Raw genomic sequence first — 17,500 nt, 5'->3', positions numbered from 1 at the left:
TATTATTCATGAAGTAACATCTGCGATTTGGTATAACACGATGCGTCATTGGTTTGGACATGGGTAAAGTGCACAGAGATGTTAAGACACTTTGCTGCCTTTGTACTACTTGGTGCATTCTTTCATTTCCTTTGACAGTGTAACATATTTTTAATCTGAATTACAGACTGTACCATCATACCTGCTGGAGATGCCGGGGATTGAACCCGGGGCCTCATACATGCAAAGCATGCGCTCTACCACTGAGCTACATCCCCTGAAGTTTTTCAGATTTTTTGGACTTTTTTCTGAGATCCCAGAATAAAAGAAGAAACTTGGGTAAAACATGTAACGTCAATGTTGTATATGAGTTTAAAACCTGTAAATGCAACTGCGGTGGCTGGAAATCAAACCTGGGCAAAATGCTTGCGTTGCTATGCCGTCAATCATAGTGGATAAGTTGCACATTTGTTACCTTTCTGCTTACTTCTTGACAAATAAAGCATGCGACAGTATAAAATCACAGGAAGAAATTGACTGCGATGGCTGGGAATCGAACCCAGGTCAACTGCTTGGAAGGCAGCTATGCTCACCACTATACCACCATCGCTGGACCAAAAAGCATTCACTGCAATTCTCGCAACACATCTGGGCATTGAGACTGAAAATGAATGCTAAGAGATGCATTGGTGGAGACGGGTGGCTTCAAGTACCTATGAATTAATACAATATTGTTCATGAAGGAACATCTGCGATTTGGTATAACATGATTGTGTCATTGGTTTGCTACCACCGTTAAATGTGCCTTTCGCGTGCCTACCTGCGCGAGGAGACCCCAATGGATTTCTAGTCCATCGCCTTAACCACTCGGCCACGACAACGCGAAATGTGATGTTATACCAATTTGCACGAATGTTCATAACCTTCTCAATTGGTTAGAAAACCCAGACAGGGGCAAAATGCAAATCGCAGTGCACTGCCTGTGTCTGCGGATCCTAGTGGAGGCCGCTTGATTGATTGATATGATCCCTTATTTGTAACATAACAGAGATCTAATGTTTTATCATACCTGGTTGGGCAAATAACTTAATAATAAAAGTTATTTAAGGAATTTTCTAGGAAAACATGATTACAATTTTGAAGCACGAAGTTTGGGGCTTCTGGGAAAATTGACTGTGATTTTTGCATTGTTGGCCATTAATGCAAGGAGGTCACGACAACCCACAACACTGCTAGACAAATTTGCTCAAATGATTGGATCCTTCTCAATTGCTGAGTAAAGCAGGACATGGTTAAGGTGTGCACAGAGATGTTAGACGCTTGATAAGTTAATATTGCACTTTGTTGCCATTATAATAGTTCTTGCATTCTTTCGTTGCCTCTGTCAGTGTAATATCTTTCGCATCTCTATGACTGTACCATAATACCTGCTGGAGATGCCGGGGATTGAATCCGGGGCCTCATACATGCAAAGCATGCGCTCTACCACTGAGCTACATCCCCTGAAGGTTTTTAGATTTTTTGGACTTTTTTCTGAGATCCCAGAATAAAAGAAGAAACTTGGGTAAAACATGTAACGTCAATGTTGTATATGAGTTTAAAACCTGTAAATGCAACTGCGGTGGCTGGAAATCAAACCTGGGCAAAATGCTTGCGTTGCTATGCCGTCAATCATAGTGGATAAGTAGCACATTTGTTACCTTTCTGCTTACTTCTTGACAAATAAAGCATGCGACAGTATAAAATCACAGGAAGAAATTGACTGCGATGGCTGGGAATCGAACCCAGGTCAACTGCTTGGAAGGCAGCTATGCTCACCACTATACCACCATCGCTGGACCAAAAAGCATTCACTGCAATTCTCGCAACACATCTGGGCATTGAGACTGAAAATGAATGCTAAGAGATGCATTGGTGGAGACGGGTGGCTTCAAGTACCTATGAATTAATACAATATTGTTCATGAAGGAACATCTGCGATTTGGTATAAAATGATTGTGTCATTGGTTTGCTACCACCGTTAAAATGTGCCTTTCGCGTGCCTACCTGCGCGAGGAGACCCCAATGGATTTCTAGTCCATCGCCTTAACCACTCGGCCACGACAACGCGAAATGTGATGTTATACCAATTTGCACGAATGTTCATAACCTTCTCAATTGGTTAGAAAACCCAGACAGGGGCAAAATGCAAATCGCAGTGCACTGCCTGTGTCTGCGGATCCTAGTGGAGGCCGCTTGATTGATTGATATGATCCCTTATTTGTAACATAACAGAGATCTAATGTTTTATCATACCTGGTTGGGCAAATAACTTAATAATAAAAGTTATTTAAGGAATTTTCTAGGAAAACATGATTACAATTTTGAAGCACGAAGTTTGGGGCTTCTGGGAAAATTGACTGTGATTTTTGCATTGTTGGCCATTAATGCAAGGAGGTCACGACAACCCACAACACTGCTAGACAAATTTGCTCAAATGATCGGATCCTTCTCAATTGCTGAGTAAAGCAGGACATGGTTAAGGTGTGCACAGAGATGTTAGACGCTTGATAAGTTAATATTGCACTTTGTTGCCATTATAATAGTTCTTGCATTCTTTCGTTGCCTCTGTCAGTGTAATATCTTTCGCATCTCTATGACTGTACCATAATACCTGCTGGAGATGCCGGGGATTGAATCCGGGGCCTCATACATGCAAAGCATGCGCTCTACCACTGAGCTACATCCCCTGAAGGTTTTTAGATTTTTTGGACTTTTTTCTGAGATCCCAGAATAAAAGAAGAAACTTGGGTAAAACATGTAACGTCAATGTTGTATATGAGTTTAAAACCTGTAAATGCAACTGCGGTGGCTGGAAATCAAACCTGGGCAAAATGCTTGCGTTGCTATGCTGTCAATCATAGTGGATAAGTAGCACATTTGTTACCTTTCTGCTTACTTCTTGACAAATAAAGCATGCGACAGTATAAAATCATAGGAAGAAATTGACTGCGATGGCTGGGAATTAAACCCAGGTCAACTGCTTGGAAGGCAGCTATGCTCACCACTATTCCACCATCGCTGGAGCAAAAAACATTCACTGCAATTCTCGCAACACATCTGGGCATTGAGACTGAAAAGGAATGCTAAGAGATGCATTGGTGGAGACAGGTGGCTTCAAGTACCTATGAATTAATACAATATTCTTCATGAAGGAACATCTGCGATTTGGTATAACATGATGCGTCATTGGTTTGGACATGGGTAAAGTGCACAGAGATGTTAAGACACTTTGCTGCCTTTGTAGTACTTGGTGCATTCTTTCATTTCCTTTGACAGTGTAACATATTTTTAATCTTAATTACAGACTGTACCATCATACCTGCTGGAGATGCCGGGGATTGAACCCAGGGCCTCATACATGCAAAGCATGCGCTCTACCACTGAGCTACATCCGCTGAAGTTTTTCAGATTTTTTGGACTTTTTTCTGAGATCCCAGAATAAAAGAAGAAACTTGGGTAAAACATGTAACGTCAATGTTGTATATGAGTTTAAAACCTGTAAATGCAACTGCGGTGGCTGGAAATCAAACCTGGGCAAAATGCTTGCGTTGCTATGCCGTCAATCATAGTGGATAAGTTGCACATTTGTTACCTTTCTGCTTACTTCTTGACAAATAAAGCATGCGACAGTATAAAATCACAGGAAGAAATTGACTGCGATGGCTGGGAATCGAACCCAGGTCAACTGCTTGGAAGGCAGCTATGCTCACCACTATACCACCATCGCTGGACCAAAAAGCATTCACTGCAATTCTCGCAACACATCTGGGCATTGAGACTGAAAATGAATGCTAAGAGATGCATTGGTGGAGACGGGTGGCTTCAAGTACCTATGAATTAATACAATATTGTTCATGAAGGAACATCTGCGATTTGGTATAAAATGATTGTGTCATTGGTTTGCTACCACCGTTAAAATGTGCCTTTCGCGTGCCTACCTGCGCGAGGAGACCCCAATGGATTTCTAGTCCATCGCCTTAACCACTCGGCCACGACAACGCGAAATGTGATGTTATACCAATTTGCACGAATGTTCATAACCTTCTCAATTGGTTAGAAAACCCAGACAGGGGCAAAATGCAAATCGCAGTGCACTGCCTGTGTCTGCGGATCCTAGTGGAGGCCGCTTGATTGATTGATATGATCCCTTATTTGTAACATAACAGAGATCTAATGTTTTATCATACCTGGTTGGGCAAATAACTTAATAATAAAAGTTATTTAAGGAATTTTCTAGGAAAACATGATTACAATTTTGAAGCACGAAGTTTGGGGCTTCTGGGAAAATTGACTGTGATTTTTGCATTGTTGGCCATTAATGCAAGGAGGTCACGACAACCCACAACACTGCTAGACAAATTTGCTCAAATGATCGGATCCTTCTCAATTGCTGAGTAAAGCAGGACATGGTTAAGGTGTGCACAGAGATGTTAGACGCTTGATAAGTTAATATTGCACTTTGTTGCCATTATAATAGTTCTTGCATTCTTTCGTTGCCTCTGTCAGTGTAATATCTTTCGCATCTCTATGACTGTACCATAATACCTGCTGGAGATGCCGGGGATTGAATCCGGGGCCTCATACATGCAAAGCATGCGCTCTACCACTGAGCTACATCCCCTGAAGGTTTTTAGATTTTTTGGACTTTTTTCTGAGATCCCAGAATAAAAGAAGAAACTTGGGTAAAACATGTAACGTCAATGTTGTATATGAGTTTAAAACCTGTAAATGCAACTGCGGTGGCTGGAAATCAAACCTGGGCAAAATGCTTGCGTTGCTATGCTGTCAATCATAGTGGATAAGTAGCACATTTGTTACCTTTCTGCTTACTTCTTGACAAATAAAGCATGCGACAGTATAAAATCATAGGAAGAAATTGACTGCGATGGCTGGGAATCAAACCCAGGTCAACTGCTTGGAAGGCAGCTATGCTCACCACTATACCACCATCGCTGGAGCAAAAAACATTCACTGCAATTCTCGCAACACATCTGGGCATTGAGACTGAAAATGAATGCTAAGAGATGCATTGGTGGAGACAGGTGGCTTCAAGTACCTATGAATTAATACAATATTCTTCATGAAGGAACATCTGCGATTTGGTATAACATGATGCGTCATTGGTTTGGACATGGGTAAAGTGCACAGAGATGTTAAGACACTTTGCTGCCTTTGTAGTACTTGGTGCATTCTTTCATTTCCTTTGACAGTGTAACATATTTTTAATCTTAATTACAGACTGTACCATCATACCTGCTGGAGATGCCGGGGATTGAACCCGGGGCCTCATACATGCAAAGCATGCGCTCTACCACTGAGCTACATCCCCTGAAGTTTTTTAGATTTTTTGGACTTTTTTCTGAGATCCCAGAATAAAAGAAGAAACTTGGGTAAAACATGTAACGTCAATGTTGTATATGAGTTTAAAACCTGTAAATGCAACTGCGGTGGCTGGAAATCAAACCTGGGCAAAATGCTTGCGTTGCTATGCTGTCAATCATAGTGGATAAGTAGCACATTTGTTACCTTTCTGCTTACTTCTTGACAAATAAAGCATGCGACAGTATAAAATCACAGGAAGAAATTGACTGCGATGGCTGGGAATCGAACCCAGGTCAACTGCTTGGAAGGCAGCTATGCTCACCACTATACCACCATCGCTGGAGCAAAAAACATTCACTGCAATTCTCGCAACACATCTGGGCATTGAGACTGAAAATGAATGCTAAGAGATGCATTGGTGGAGACAGGTGGCTTCAAGTACCTATGAATTAATACAATATTCTTCATGAAGGAACATCTGCGATTTGGTATAACATGATGCGTCATTGGTTTGGACATGGGTAAAGTGCACAGAGATGTTAAGACACTTTGCTGCCTTTGTAGTACTTGGTGCATTCTTTCATTTCCTTTGACAGTGTAACATATTTTTAATCTTAATTACAGACTGTACCATCATACCTGCTGGAGATGCCGGGGATTGAACCCGGGGCCTCATACATGCAAAGCATGCGCTCTACCACTGAGCTACATCCCCTGAAGTTTTTTAGATTTTTTGGACTTTTTTCTGAGATCCCAGAATAAAAGAAGAAACTTGGGTAAAACATGTAACGTCAATGTTGTATATGAGTTTAAAACCTGTAAATGCAACTGCGGTGGCTGGAAATCAAACCTGGGCAAAATGCTTGCGTTGCTATGCCGTCAATCATAGTGGATAAGTTGCACATTTGTTACCTTTCTGCTTACTTCTTGACAAATAAAGCATGCGACAGTATAAAATCACAGGAAGAAATTGACTGCGATGGCTGGGAATCGAACCCAGGTCAACTGCTTGGAAGGCAGCTATGCTCACCACTATACCACCATCGCTGGACCAAAAAGCATTCACTGCAATTCTCGCAACACATCTGGGCATTGAGACTGAAAATGAATGCTAAGAGATGCATTGGTGGAGACGGGTGGCTTCAAGTACCTATGAATTAATACAATATTGTTCATGAAGGAACATCTGCGATTTGGTATAAAATGATTGTGTCATTGGTTTGCTACCACCGTTAAAATGTGCCTTTCGCGTGCCTACCTGCGCGAGGAGACCCCAATGGATTTCTAGTCCATCGCCTTAACCACTCGGCCACGACAACGCGAAATGTGATGTTATACCAATTTGCACGAATGTTCATAACCTTCTCAATTGGTTAGAAAACCCAGACAGGGGCAAAATGCAAATCGCAGTGCACTGCCTGTGTCTGCGGATCCTAGTGGAGGCCGCTTGATTGATTGATATGATCCCTTATTTGTAACATAACAGAGATCTAATGTTTTATCATACCTGGTTGGGCAAATAACTTAATAATAAAAGTTATTTAAGGAATTTTCTAGGAAAACATGATTACAATTTTGAAGCACGAAGTTTGGGGCTTCTGGGAAAATTGACTGTGATTTTTGCATTGTTGGCCATTAATGCAAGGAGGTCACGACAACCCACAACACTGCTAGACAAATTTGCTCAAATGATCGGATCCTTCTCAATTGCTGAGTAAAGCAGGACATGGTTAAGGTGTGCACAGAGATGTTAGACGCTTGATAAGTTAATATTGCACTTTGTTGCCATTATAATAGTTCTTGCATTCTTTCGTTGCCTCTGTCAGTGTAATATCTTTCGCATCTCTATGACTGTACCATAATACCTGCTGGAGATGCCGGGGATTGAATCCGGGGCCTCATACATGCAAAGCATGCGCTCTACCACTGAGCTACATCCCCTGAAGGTTTTTAGATTTTTTGGACTTTTTTCTGAGATCCCAGAATAAAAGAAGAAACTTGGGTAAAACATGTAACGTCAATGTTGTATATGAGTTTAAAACCTGTAAATGCAACTGCGGTGGCTGGAAATCAAACCTGGGCAAAATGCTTGCGTTGCTATGCTGTCAATCATAGTGGATAAGTAGCACATTTGTTACCTTTCTGCTTACTTCTTGACAAATAAAGCATGCGACAGTATAAAATCATAGGAAGAAATTGACTGCGATGGCTGGGAATCAAACCCAGGTCAACTGCTTGGAAGGCAGCTATGCTCACCACTATACCACCATCGCTGGAGCAAAAAACATTCACTGCAATTCTCGCAACACATCTGGGCATTGAGACTGAAAATGAATGCTAAGAGATGCATTGGTGGAGACAGGTGGCTTCAAGTACCTATGAATTAATACAATATTCTTCATGAAGGAACATCTGCGATTTGGTATAACATGATGCGTCATTGGTTTGGACATGGGTAAAGTGCACAGAGATGTTAAGACACTTTGCTGCCTTTGTAGTACTTGGTGCATTCTTTCATTTCCTTTGACAGTGTAACATATTTTTAATCTTAATTACAGACTGTACCATCATACCTGCTGGAGATGCCGGGGATTGAACCCGGGGCCTCATACATGCAAAGCATGCGCTCTACCACTGAGCTACATCCCCTGAAGTTTTTTAGATTTTTTGGACTTTTTTCTGAGATCCCAGAATAAAAGAAGAAACTTGGGTAAAACATGTAACGTCAATGTTGTATATGAGTTTAAAACCTGTAAATGCAACTGCGGTGGCTGGAAATCAAACCTGGGCAAAATGCTTGCGTTGCTATGCCGTCAATCATAGTGGATAAGTTGCACATTTGTTACCTTTCTGCTTACTTCTTGACAAATAAAGCATGCGACAGTATAAAATCACAGGAAGAAATTGACTGCGATGGCTGGGAATCGAACCCAGGTCAACTGCTTGGAAGGCAGCTATGCTCACCACTATACCACCATCGCTGGACCAAAAAGCATTCACTGCAATTCTCGCAACACATCTGGGCATTGAGACTGAAAATGAATGCTAAGAGATGCATTGGTGGAGACAGGTGGCTTCAAGTACCTATGAATTAATACAATATTCTTCATGAAGGAACATCTGCGATTTGGTATAACATGATGCGTCATTGGTTTGGACATGGGTAAAGTGCACAGAGATGTTAAGACACTTTGCTGCCTTTGTAGTACTTGGTGCATTCTTTCATTTCCTTTGACAGTGTAACATATTTTTAATCTTAATTACAGACTGTACCATCATACCTGCTGGAGATGCCGGGGATTGAACCCAGGGCCTCATACATGCAAAGCATGCGCTCTACCACTGAGCTACATCCCCTGAAGTTTTTTAGATTTTTTGGACTTTTTTCTGAGATCCCAGAATAAAAGAAGAAACTTGGGTAAAACATGTAACGTCAATGTTGTATATGAGTTTAAAACCTGTAAATGCAACTGCGGTGGCTGGAAATCAAACCTGGGCAAAATGCTTGCGTTGCTATGCCGTCAATCATAGTGGATAAGTTGCACATTTGTTACCTTTCTGCTTACTTCTTGACAAATAAAGCATGCGACAGTATAAAATCACAGGAAGAAATTGACTGCGATGGCTGGGAATCGAACCCAGGTCAACTGCTTGGAAGGCAGCTATGCTCACCACTATACCACCATCGCTGGACCAAAAAGCATTCACTGCAATTCTCGCAACACATCTGGGCATTGAGACTGAAAATGAATGCTAAGAGATGCATTGGTGGAGACGGGTGGCTTCAAGTACCTATGAATTAATACAATATTGTTCATGAAGGAACATCTGCGATTTGGTATAAAATGATTGTGTCATTGGTTTGCTACCACCGTTAAAATGTGCCTTTCGCGTGCCTACCTGCGCGAGGAGACCCCAATGGATTTCTAGTCCATCGCCTTAACCACTCGGCCACGACAACGCGAAATGTGATGTTATACCAATTTGCACGAATGTTCATAACCTTCTCAATTGGTTAGAAAACCCAGACAGGGGCAAAATGCAAATCGCAGTGCACTGCCTGTGTCTGCGGATCCTAGTGGAGGCCGCTTGATTGATTGATATGATCCCTTATTTGTAACATAACAGAGATCTAATGTTTTATCATACCTGGTTGGGCAAATAACTTAATAATAAAAGTTATTTAAGGAATTTTCTAGGAAAACATGATTACAATTTTGAAGCACGAAGTTTGGGGCTTCTGGGAAAATTGACTGTGATTTTTGCATTGTTGGCCATTAATGCAAGGAGGTCACGACAACCCACAACACTGCTAGACAAATTTGCTCAAATGATCGGATCCTTCTCAATTGCTGAGTAAAGCAGGACATGGTTAAGGTGTGCACAGAGATGTTAGACGCTTGATAAGTTAATATTGCACTTTGTTGCCATTATAATAGTTCTTGCATTCTTTCGTTGCCTCTGTCAGTGTAATATCTTTCGCATCTCTATGACTGTACCATAATACCTGCTGGAGATGCCGGGGATTGAATCCGGGGCCTCATACATGCAAAGCATGCGCTCTACCACTGAGCTACATCCCCTGAAGGTTTTTAGATTTTTTGGACTTTTTTCTGAGATCCCAGAATAAAAGAAGAAACTTGGGTAAAACATGTAACGTCAATGTTGTATATGAGTTTAAAACCTGTAAATGCAACTGCGGTGGCTGGAAATCAAACCTGGGCAAAATGCTTGCGTTGCTATGCTGTCAATCATAGTGGATAAGTAGCACATTTGTTACCTTTCTGCTTACTTCTTGACAAATAAAGCATGCGACAGTATAAAATCATAGGAAGAAATTGACTGCGATGGCTGGGAATCAAACCCAGGTCAACTGCTTGGAAGGCAGCTATGCTCACCACTATACCACCATCGCTGGAGCAAAAAACATTCACTGCAATTCTCGCAACACATCTGGGCATTGAGACTGAAAATGAATGCTAAGAGATGCATTGGTGGAGACAGGTGGCTTCAAGTACCTATGAATTAATACAATATTCTTCATGAAGGAACATCTGCGATTTGGTATAACATGATGCGTCATTGGTTTGGACATGGGTAAAGTGCACAGAGATGTTAAGACACTTTGCTGCCTTTGTAGTACTTGGTGCATTCTTTCATTTCCTTTGACAGTGTAACATATTTTTAATCTGAATTACAGACTGTACCATCATACCTGCTGGAGATGCCGGGGATTGAACCCGGGGCCTCATACATGCAAAGCATGCGCTCTACCACTGAGCTACATCCCCTGAAGTTTTTCAGATTTTTTGGACTTTTTTCTGAGATCCCAGAATAAAAGAAGAAACTTGGGTAAAACATGTAACGTCAATGTTGTATATGAGTTTAAAACCTGTAAATGCAACTGCGGTGGCTGGAAATCAAACCTGGGCAAAATGCTTGCGTTGCTATGCCGTCAATCATAGTGGATAAGTTGCACATTTGTTACCTTTCTGCTTACTTCTTGACAAATAAAGCATGCGACAGTATAAAATCACAGGAAGAAATTGACTGCGATGGCTGGGAATCGAACCCAGGTCAACTGCTTGGAAGGCAGCTATGCTCACCACTATACCACCATCGCTGGACCAAAAAGCATTCACTGCAATTCTCGCAACACATCTGGGCATTGAGACTGAAAATGAATGCTAAGAGATGCATTGGTGGAGACGGGTGGCTTCAAGTACCTATGAATTAATACAATATTGTTCATGAAGGAACATCTGCGATTTGGTATAAAATGATTGTGTCATTGGTTTGCTACCACCGTTAAAATGTGCCTTTCGCGTGCCTACCTGCGCGAGGAGACCCCAATGGATTTCTAGTCCATCGCCTTAACCACTCGGCCACGACAACGCGAAATGTGATGTTATACCAATTTGCACGAATGTTCATAACCTTCTCAATTGGTTAGAAAACCCAGACAGGGGCAAAATGCAAATCGCAGTGCACTGCCTGTGTCTGCGGATCCTAGTGGAGGCCGCTTGATTGATTGATATGATCCCTTATTTGTAACATAACAGAGATCTAATGTTTTATCATACCTGGTTGGGCAAATAACTTAATAATAAAAGTTATTTAAGGAATTTTCTAGGAAAACATGATTACAATTTTGAAGCACGAAGTTTGGGGCTTCTGGGAAAATTGACTGTGATTTTTGCATTGTTGGCCATTAATGCAAGGAGGTCACGACAACCCACAACACTGCTAGACAAATTTGCTCAAATGATCGGATCCTTCTCAATTGCTGAGTAAAGCAGGACATGGTTAAGGTGTGCACAGAGATGTTAGACGCTTGATAAGTTAATATTGCACTTTGTTGCCATTATAATAGTTCTTGCATTCTTTCGTTGCCTCTGTCAGTGTAATATCTTTCGCATCTCTATGACTGTACCATAATACCTGCTGGAGATGCCGGGGATTGAATCCGGGGCCTCATACATGCAAAGCATGCGCTCTACCACTGAGCTACATCCCCTGAAGGTTTTTAGATTTTTTGGACTTTTTTCTGAGATCCCAGAATAAAAGAAGAAACTTGGGTAAAACATGTAACGTCAATGTTGTATATGAGTTTAAAACCTGTAAATGCAACTGCGGTGGCTGGAAATCAAACCTGGGCAAAATGCTTGCGTTGCTATGCTGTCAATCATAGTGGATAAGTAGCACATTTGTTACCTTTCTGCTTACTTCTTGACAAATAAAGCATGCGACAGTATAAAATCATAGGAAGAAATTGACTGCGATGGCTGGGAATCAAACCCAGGTCAACTGCTTGGAAGGCAGCTATGCTCACCACTATACCACCATCGCTGGAGCAAAAAACATTCACTGCAATTCTCGCAACACATCTGGGCATTGAGACTGAAAATGAATGCTAAGAGATGCATTGGTGGAGACAGGTGGCTTCAAGTACCTATGAATTAATACAATATTCTTCATGAAGGAACATCTGCGATTTGGTATAACATGATGCGTCATTGGTTTGGACATGGGTAAAGTGCACAGAGATGTTAAGACACTTTGCTGCCTTTGTACTACTTGGTGCATTCTTTCATTTCCTTTGACAGTGTAACATATTTTTAATCTGAATTACAGACTGTACCATCATACCTGCTGGAGATGCCGGGGATTGAACCCGGGGCCTCATACATGCAAAGCATGCGCTCTACCACTGAGCTACATCCCCTGAAGTTTTTCAGATTTTTTGGACTTTTTTCTGAGATCCCAGAATAAAAGAAGAAACTTGGGTAAAACATGTAACGTCAATGTTGTATATGAGTTTAAAACCTGTAAATGCAACTGCGGTGGCTGGAAATCAAACCTGGGCAAAATGCTTGCGTTGCTATGCCGTCAATCATAGTGGATAAGTTGCACATTTGTTACCTTTCTGCTTACTTCTTGACAAATAAAGCATGCGACAGTATAAAATCACAGGAAGAAATTGACTGCGATGGCTGGGAATCGAACCCAGGTCAACTGCTTGGAAGGCAGCTATGCTCACCACTATACCACCATCGCTGGACCAAAAAGCATTCACTGCAATTCTCGCAACACATCTGGGCATTGAGACTGAAAATGAATGCTAAGAGATGCATTGGTGGAGACGGGTGGCTTCAAGTACCTATGAATTAATACAATATTGTTCATGAAGGAACATCTGCGATTTGGTATAAAATGATTGTGTCATTGGTTTGCTACCACCGTTAAAATGTGCCTTTCGCGTGCCTACCTGCGCGAGGAGACCCCAATGGATTTCTAGTCCATCGCCTTAACCACTCGGCCACGACAACGCGAAATGTGATGTTATACCAATTTGCACGAATGTTCATAACCTTCTCAATTGGTTAGAAAACCCAGACAGGGGCAAAATGCAAATCGCAGTGCACTGCCTGTGTCTGCGGATCCTAGTGGAGGCCGCTTGATTGATTGATATGATCCCTTATTTGTAACATAACAGAGATCTAATGTTTTATCATACCTGGTTGGGCAAATAACTTAATAATAAAAGTTATTTAAGGAATTTTCTAGGAAAACATGATTACAATTTTGAAGCACGAAGTTTGGGGCTTCTGGGAAAATTGACTGTGATTTTTGCATTGTTGGCCATTAATGCAAGGAGGTCACGACAACCCACAACACTGCTAGACAAATTTGCTCAAATGATCGGATCCTTCTCAATTGCTGAGTAAAGCAGGACATGGTTAAGGTGTGCACAGAGATGTTAGACGCTTGATAAGTTAATATTGCACTTTGTTGCCATTATAATAGTTCTTGCATTCTTTCGTTGCCTCTGTCAGTGTAATATCTTTCGCATCTCTATGACTGTACCATAATACCTGCTGGAGATGCCGGGGATTGAATCCGGGGCCTCATACATGCAAAGCATGCGCTCTACCACTGAGCTACATCCCCTGAAGGTTTTTAGATTTTTTGGACTTTTTTCTGAGATCCCAGAATAAAAGAAGAAACTTGGGTAAAACATGTAACGTCAATGTTGTATATGAGTTTAAAACCTGTAAATGCAACTGCGGTGGCTGGAAATCAAACCTGGGCAAAATGCTTGCGTTGCTATGCTGTCAATCATAGTGGATAAGTAGCACATTTGTTACCTTTCTGCTTACTTCTTGACAAATAAAGCATGCGACAGTATAAAATCATAGGAAGAAATTGACTGCGATGGCTGGGAATTAAACCCAGGTCAACTGCTTGGAAGGCAGCTATGCTCACCACTATTCCACCATCGCTGGAGCAAAAAACATTCACTGCAATTCTCGCAACACATCTGGGCATTGAGACTGAAAAGGAATGCTAAGAGATGCATTGGTGGAGACAGGTGGCTTCAAGTACCTATGAATTAATACAATATTATTCATGAAGTAACATCTGCGATTTGGTATAACACGACGCGTCATTGGTTTGGACATGGGTAAAGTGCACAGAGATGTTAAGACACTTTGCTGCCTTTGTAGTACTTGGTGCATTCTTTCATTTCCTTTGACAGTGTAACATATTTTTAATCTGAATTACAGACTGTACCATCATACCTGCTGGAGATGCCGGGGATTGAACCCAGGGCCTCATACATGCAAAGCATGCGCTCTACCACTGAGCTACATCCCCTGAAGTTTTTTAGATTTTTTGGACTTTTTTCTGAGATCCCAGAATAAAAGAAGAAACTTGGGTAAAATATGTAACGTCAATGTTGTATATGAGTTTAAAACCTGTAAATGCAACTGCGGTGGCTGGAAATCAAACCTGGGCAAAATGCTTGCGTTGCTATGCCGTCAATCATAGTGGATAAGTTGCACATTTGTTACCTTTCTGCTTACTTCTTGACAAATAAAGCATGCGACAGTATAAAATCACAGGAAGAAATTGACTGCGATGGCTGGGAATCGAACCCAGGTCAACTGCTTGGAAGGCAGCTATGCTCACCACTATACCACCATCGCTGGACCAAAAAGCATTCACTGCAATTCTCGCAACACATCTGGGCATTGAGACTGAAAATGAATGCTAAGAGATGCATTGGTGGAGACGGGTGGCTTCAAGTACCTATGAATTAATACAATATTGTTCATGAAGGAACATCTGCGATTTGGTATAAAATGATTGTGTCATTGGTTTGCTACCACCGTTAAAATGTGCCTTTCGCGTGCCTACCTGCGCGAGGAGACCCCAATGGATTTCTAGTCCATCGCCTTAACCACTCGGCCACGACAACGCGAAATGTGATGTTATACCAATTTGCACGAATGTTCATAACCTTCTCAATTGGTTAGAAAACCCAGACAGGGGCAAAATGCAAATCGCAGTGCACTGCCTGTGTCTGCGGATCCTAGTGGAGGCCGCTTGATTGATTGATATGATCCCTTATTTGTAACATAACAGAGATCTAATGTTTTATCATACCTGGTTGGGCAAATAACTTAATAATAAAAGTTATTTAAGGAATTTTCTAGGAAAACATGATTACAATTTTGAAGCACGAAGTTTGGGGCTTCTGGGAAAATTGACTGTGATTTTTGCATTGTTGGCCATTAATGCAAGGAGGTCACGACAACCCACAACACTGCTAGACAAATTTGCTCAAATGATCGGATCCTTCTCAATTGCTGAGTAAAGCAGGACATGGTTAAGGTGTGCACAGAGATGTTAGACGCTTGATAAGTTAATATTGCACTTTGTTGCCATTATAATAGTTCTTGCATTCTTTCGTTGCCTCTGTCAGTGTAATATCTTTCGCATCTCTATGACTGTACCATAATACCTGCTGGAGATGCCGGGGATTGAATCCGGGGCCTCATACATGCAAAGCATGCGCTCTACCACTGAGCTACATCCCCTGAAGGTTTTTAGATTTTTTGGACTTTTTTCTGAGATCCCAGAATAAAAGAAGAAACTTGGGTAAAACATGTAACGTCAATGTTGTATATGAGTTTAAAACCTGTAAATGCAACTGCGGTGGCTGGAAATCAAACCTGGGCAAAATGCTTGCGTTGCTATGCTGTCAATCATAGTGGATAAGTAGCACATTTGTTACCTTTCTGCTTACTTCTTGACAAATAAAGCATGCGACAGTATAAAATCATAGGAAGAAATTGACTGCGATGGCTGGGAATCAAACCCAGGTCAACTGCTTGGAAGGCAGCTATGCTCACCACTATCCACCATCGCTGGAGCAAAAAACATTCACTGCAATTCTCGCAACACATCTGGGCATTGAGACTGAAAATGAATGCTAAGAGATGCATTGGTGGAGACAGGTGGCTTCAAGTACCTATGAATTAATACAATATTCTTCATGAAGGAACATCTGCGATTTGGTATAACACGATGCGTCATTGGTTTGGACATGGGTAAAGTGCACAGAGATGTTAAGACACTTTGCTGCCTTTGTAGTACTTGGTGCATTCTTTCATTTCCTTTGACAGTGTAACATATTTTTAATCTGAATTACAGACTGTACCATCATACCTGCTGGAGATGCCGGGGATTGAACCCGGGGCCTCATACATGCAAAGCATGCGCTCTACCACTGAGCTACATCCCCTGAAGTTTTTCAGATTTTTTGGACTTTTTTCTGAGATCCCAGAATAAAAGAAGAAACTTGGGTAAAACATGTAACGTCAATGTTGTATATGAGTTTAAAACCTGTAAATGCAACTGCGGTGGCTGGAAATCAAACCTGGGCAAAATGCTTGCGTTGCTATGCCGTCAATCATAGTGGATAAGTTGCACATTTGTTACCTTTCTGCTTACTTCTTGACAAATAAAGCATGCGACAGTATAAAATCACAGGAAGAAATTGACTGCGATGGCTGGGAATCGAACCCAGGTCAACTGCTTGGAAGGCAGCTATGCTCACCACTATACCACCATCGCTGGACCAAAAAGCATTCACTGCAATTCTCGCAACACATCTGGGCATTGAGACTGAAAATGAATGCTAAGAGATGCATTGGTGGAGACGGGTGGCTTCAAGTACCTATGAATTAATACAATATTGTTCATGAAGGAACATCTGCGATTTGGTATAAAATGATTGTGTCATTGGTTTGCTACCACCGTTAAAATGTGCCTTTCGCGTGCCTACCTGCGCGAGGAGACCCCAATGGATTTCTAGTCCATCGCCTTAACCACTCGGCCACGACAACGCGAAATGTGATGTTATACCAATTTGCACGAATGTTCATAACCTTCTCAATTGGTTAGAAAACCCAGACAGGGGCAAAATGCAAATCGCAGTGCACTGCCTGTGTCTGCGGATCCTAGTGGAGGCCGCTTGATTGATTGATATGATCCCTTATTTGTAACATAACAGAGATCTAATGTTTTATCATACCTGGTTGGGCAAATAACTTAATAATAAAAGTTATTTAAGGAATTTTCTAGGAAAACATGATTACAATTTTGAAGCACGAAGTTTGGGGCTTCTGGGAAAATTGACTGTGATTTTTGCATTGTTGGCCATTAATGCAAGGAGGTCACGACAACCCACAACACTGCTAGACAAATTTGCTCAAATGATCGGATCCTTCTCAATTGCTGAGTAAAGCAGGACATGGTTAAGGTGTGCACAGAGATGTTAGACGCTTGATAAGTTAATATTGCACTT

General features: G+C 41.5%; 35 non-coding genes across 35 annotated transcripts; all 35 read right to left on the bottom strand.

The window, feature by feature from the left end:
- Positions 1-185: 185 nt before the first annotated feature.
- Positions 186-257, bottom strand: trnaa-ugc. Its single transcript has one exon. It is a non-coding gene; the product is annotated as a tRNA-Ala (tRNA).
- Positions 258-517: 260 nt separating this feature from the next.
- On the bottom strand, positions 518-589 carry trnag-ucc. The gene has a single exon. It is a non-coding gene; the product is annotated as a tRNA-Gly (tRNA).
- An 821-nt stretch (positions 590-1,410) lies between these two features.
- On the bottom strand, positions 1,411-1,482 carry trnaa-ugc. The gene has a single exon. It is a non-coding gene; the product is annotated as a tRNA-Ala (tRNA).
- A 260-nt stretch (positions 1,483-1,742) lies between these two features.
- trnag-ucc lies at positions 1,743-1,814 on the bottom strand. The gene has a single exon. It is a non-coding gene; the product is annotated as a tRNA-Gly (tRNA).
- An 822-nt stretch (positions 1,815-2,636) lies between these two features.
- On the bottom strand, positions 2,637-2,708 carry trnaa-ugc. Its single transcript has one exon. It is a non-coding gene; the product is annotated as a tRNA-Ala (tRNA).
- A 260-nt stretch (positions 2,709-2,968) lies between these two features.
- On the bottom strand, positions 2,969-3,040 carry trnag-ucc. Its single transcript has one exon. It is a non-coding gene; the product is annotated as a tRNA-Gly (tRNA).
- Positions 3,041-3,344: 304 nt separating this feature from the next.
- trnaa-ugc lies at positions 3,345-3,416 on the bottom strand. Its single transcript has one exon. It is a non-coding gene; the product is annotated as a tRNA-Ala (tRNA).
- A 260-nt stretch (positions 3,417-3,676) lies between these two features.
- On the bottom strand, positions 3,677-3,748 carry trnag-ucc. Its single transcript has one exon. It is a non-coding gene; the product is annotated as a tRNA-Gly (tRNA).
- An 822-nt stretch (positions 3,749-4,570) lies between these two features.
- Positions 4,571-4,642, bottom strand: trnaa-ugc. Its single transcript has one exon. It is a non-coding gene; the product is annotated as a tRNA-Ala (tRNA).
- Positions 4,643-4,902: 260 nt separating this feature from the next.
- Positions 4,903-4,974, bottom strand: trnag-ucc. Its single transcript has one exon. It is a non-coding gene; the product is annotated as a tRNA-Gly (tRNA).
- A 304-nt stretch (positions 4,975-5,278) lies between these two features.
- Positions 5,279-5,350, bottom strand: trnaa-ugc. Its single transcript has one exon. It is a non-coding gene; the product is annotated as a tRNA-Ala (tRNA).
- Positions 5,351-5,610: 260 nt separating this feature from the next.
- On the bottom strand, positions 5,611-5,682 carry trnag-ucc. Its single transcript has one exon. It is a non-coding gene; the product is annotated as a tRNA-Gly (tRNA).
- Positions 5,683-5,986: 304 nt separating this feature from the next.
- trnaa-ugc lies at positions 5,987-6,058 on the bottom strand. The gene has a single exon. It is a non-coding gene; the product is annotated as a tRNA-Ala (tRNA).
- Positions 6,059-6,318: 260 nt separating this feature from the next.
- On the bottom strand, positions 6,319-6,390 carry trnag-ucc. Its single transcript has one exon. It is a non-coding gene; the product is annotated as a tRNA-Gly (tRNA).
- Positions 6,391-7,212: 822 nt separating this feature from the next.
- trnaa-ugc lies at positions 7,213-7,284 on the bottom strand. Its single transcript has one exon. It is a non-coding gene; the product is annotated as a tRNA-Ala (tRNA).
- A 260-nt stretch (positions 7,285-7,544) lies between these two features.
- On the bottom strand, positions 7,545-7,616 carry trnag-ucc. The gene has a single exon. It is a non-coding gene; the product is annotated as a tRNA-Gly (tRNA).
- A 304-nt stretch (positions 7,617-7,920) lies between these two features.
- On the bottom strand, positions 7,921-7,992 carry trnaa-ugc. The gene has a single exon. It is a non-coding gene; the product is annotated as a tRNA-Ala (tRNA).
- A 260-nt stretch (positions 7,993-8,252) lies between these two features.
- Positions 8,253-8,324, bottom strand: trnag-ucc. Its single transcript has one exon. It is a non-coding gene; the product is annotated as a tRNA-Gly (tRNA).
- A 304-nt stretch (positions 8,325-8,628) lies between these two features.
- Positions 8,629-8,700, bottom strand: trnaa-ugc. The gene has a single exon. It is a non-coding gene; the product is annotated as a tRNA-Ala (tRNA).
- A 260-nt stretch (positions 8,701-8,960) lies between these two features.
- Positions 8,961-9,032, bottom strand: trnag-ucc. Its single transcript has one exon. It is a non-coding gene; the product is annotated as a tRNA-Gly (tRNA).
- An 822-nt stretch (positions 9,033-9,854) lies between these two features.
- Positions 9,855-9,926, bottom strand: trnaa-ugc. Its single transcript has one exon. It is a non-coding gene; the product is annotated as a tRNA-Ala (tRNA).
- A 260-nt stretch (positions 9,927-10,186) lies between these two features.
- On the bottom strand, positions 10,187-10,258 carry trnag-ucc. The gene has a single exon. It is a non-coding gene; the product is annotated as a tRNA-Gly (tRNA).
- Positions 10,259-10,562: 304 nt separating this feature from the next.
- Positions 10,563-10,634, bottom strand: trnaa-ugc. Its single transcript has one exon. It is a non-coding gene; the product is annotated as a tRNA-Ala (tRNA).
- A 260-nt stretch (positions 10,635-10,894) lies between these two features.
- On the bottom strand, positions 10,895-10,966 carry trnag-ucc. Its single transcript has one exon. It is a non-coding gene; the product is annotated as a tRNA-Gly (tRNA).
- An 822-nt stretch (positions 10,967-11,788) lies between these two features.
- Positions 11,789-11,860, bottom strand: trnaa-ugc. The gene has a single exon. It is a non-coding gene; the product is annotated as a tRNA-Ala (tRNA).
- A 260-nt stretch (positions 11,861-12,120) lies between these two features.
- trnag-ucc lies at positions 12,121-12,192 on the bottom strand. Its single transcript has one exon. It is a non-coding gene; the product is annotated as a tRNA-Gly (tRNA).
- A 304-nt stretch (positions 12,193-12,496) lies between these two features.
- Positions 12,497-12,568, bottom strand: trnaa-ugc. Its single transcript has one exon. It is a non-coding gene; the product is annotated as a tRNA-Ala (tRNA).
- A 260-nt stretch (positions 12,569-12,828) lies between these two features.
- On the bottom strand, positions 12,829-12,900 carry trnag-ucc. Its single transcript has one exon. It is a non-coding gene; the product is annotated as a tRNA-Gly (tRNA).
- Positions 12,901-13,722: 822 nt separating this feature from the next.
- trnaa-ugc lies at positions 13,723-13,794 on the bottom strand. The gene has a single exon. It is a non-coding gene; the product is annotated as a tRNA-Ala (tRNA).
- A 260-nt stretch (positions 13,795-14,054) lies between these two features.
- Positions 14,055-14,126, bottom strand: trnag-ucc. Its single transcript has one exon. It is a non-coding gene; the product is annotated as a tRNA-Gly (tRNA).
- Positions 14,127-14,430: 304 nt separating this feature from the next.
- On the bottom strand, positions 14,431-14,502 carry trnaa-ugc. Its single transcript has one exon. It is a non-coding gene; the product is annotated as a tRNA-Ala (tRNA).
- Positions 14,503-14,762: 260 nt separating this feature from the next.
- On the bottom strand, positions 14,763-14,834 carry trnag-ucc. Its single transcript has one exon. It is a non-coding gene; the product is annotated as a tRNA-Gly (tRNA).
- Positions 14,835-15,656: 822 nt separating this feature from the next.
- trnaa-ugc lies at positions 15,657-15,728 on the bottom strand. Its single transcript has one exon. It is a non-coding gene; the product is annotated as a tRNA-Ala (tRNA).
- Positions 15,729-16,363: 635 nt separating this feature from the next.
- Positions 16,364-16,435, bottom strand: trnaa-ugc. The gene has a single exon. It is a non-coding gene; the product is annotated as a tRNA-Ala (tRNA).
- A 260-nt stretch (positions 16,436-16,695) lies between these two features.
- Positions 16,696-16,767, bottom strand: trnag-ucc. The gene has a single exon. It is a non-coding gene; the product is annotated as a tRNA-Gly (tRNA).
- Positions 16,768-17,500: the final 733 nt, after the last annotated feature.

The sequence above is a fragment of the Sander lucioperca genome, chromosome 8, assembly GCF_008315115.2.
Source record: "Sander lucioperca isolate FBNREF2018 chromosome 8, SLUC_FBN_1.2, whole genome shotgun sequence".
In the NCBI taxonomy this organism is placed as follows: domain Eukaryota; kingdom Metazoa; phylum Chordata; class Actinopteri; order Perciformes; family Percidae; genus Sander; species Sander lucioperca.
This window is presented reverse-complemented; position numbering and strand designations above follow the sequence as displayed.